Raw genomic sequence first — 1789 nt, forward strand, 5'->3', positions numbered from 1 at the left:
TCTACTATGGTGCTTTTAGTGTCTCCGCATACCGCAGCACGCGACATAGCTTTGCAGACGATAAGGACAACCGTTTCGGAGAGAAGAGCGGCCAATGTGACGATCTGGCTTCAAGTCGATTCGAGAGCTAATGACGAAATAGAACGGATTTCTCAGGTTTTTACTACATATGAACACTTTTCACATTCTCCCATGCAACTCGGCTGCTAGTCCTCCTTTCATGCAGAATCTTAAGGCCCTAGCTCATGTCCAAAGCACCAAAGCCAGCTAAAAAGTCAATAATCGATACCTAAAACTTGAATTGTACTACTTCTTACTGGCTGTTACATCAACTTAGAAGCTTCATCTGTGTTCTACTATGGTGCTTTTAGTGTCTCCGCATACCGCAGCACGCGACATAGGTTTGCAGACGATAAGTACAACCGTTTCAGGGAGAAGAGTGGCCAATGTGACGATCTGGCCTTAAGTCGATTCGATAATAAATGACGAAAACGGACGGATTTCTCCGGTTTTTACTACATATGAACACTTTTCACATTCTCCCGTGCAACTCGGCTGCTAGTCCTCCTTTCATGCAGAATCTTAAGGTCCTAGCTCATGTCCAAGGCACCAAAGCCAGCTAAAAAGTCAATAATCGATACCTAAAACTTGAATTGTACTACTTCTTACTGGCTATTACATCAACTTAGAAGTTTCATCTGTGTTCTACTATGGTGCTTTTAGTGTCTCCGCATAGCGCAGCACGCGACATAGCTTAGCAGACGATAAGTACTAACGATTCAGGGAGAAGAGCGGCCAATGTGACGATCTGGCTTTAAGTCGATTCGATAACAAATGACGAAAACGGACGGATTTCTCAGGTTTTTACTACATATGAACACTTTTCACCTTCTCCCGTGCAACTCGGCTGCTAGTCCTCCTTTCATGCAGAATCTTAAGGTCCTAGCTCATGTCCAAGGCACCAAAGCCAGCTAAAAAGTCAATAATCGATACCTAAAACTTGAATTGTACTACTTCTTACTGGCTATTACATCAACTTAGAAGTTTCATCTGTGTTCTACTATGGTGCTTTTAGTGTCTCCGCATACCGCAGCACGCGACATAGCTTTGCAGACGATAAGTACAACCTTTTCAGAGAGAAGAGCGGCCAATATGACGATCTGGCTTTAAGTCGATTCGAAAACAAATGACGAAAACGGACGGATTTCTCAGGTTTTTACTACATATGAACACTTTTCACATTCTCCCATGCAACTCGGCTGCTAGACCTCCTTTCATGCAGAGTCTTACGGTCCTAGCTCATGTCCAAGGCACCAAAGCCAGCTAAAAAGTCAATAATCGATAACTAAAACTTGTATTGTACTACTACTTACTGGCTATTACATCATTTTAGAAGGTTCATCTGTGTATTACTATGGTGCTTTTAGTGTCTCCGGATACCGCAACACGCGACATAGCTTAGCAGACGATAAATGAAACCATTGCAAACAGCAGTGCGGCCAATGAGACGATCTGGCTTTAAGTCGTTTCGATAACAAATGACGAAAACGGACGGATTTCTCAGGTTTTATTACATATGAACACTATTCACATTCTCCCATGCAACGCGGCTGCTAGTCCTCCTTTCATGCAGAATCTTAAGGTCCTAGCTCATGTCAAAGGCACCAAAGCCAGCTAAAAAGTCAATAATCGATACCTAAAACTTGAATTGTACTACTTCTTACTGGCTATTACATCAACTTAGAAGTTTCATCTGTGGTCTACTATGGTGCTTTTAGTGTCTCCGCAT

This window comes from Schistocerca gregaria, unplaced genomic scaffold (assembly GCF_023897955.1).
Source record: "Schistocerca gregaria isolate iqSchGreg1 unplaced genomic scaffold, iqSchGreg1.2 ptg000273l, whole genome shotgun sequence".
Lineage (NCBI taxonomy): Eukaryota > Metazoa > Arthropoda > Insecta > Orthoptera > Acrididae > Schistocerca > Schistocerca gregaria.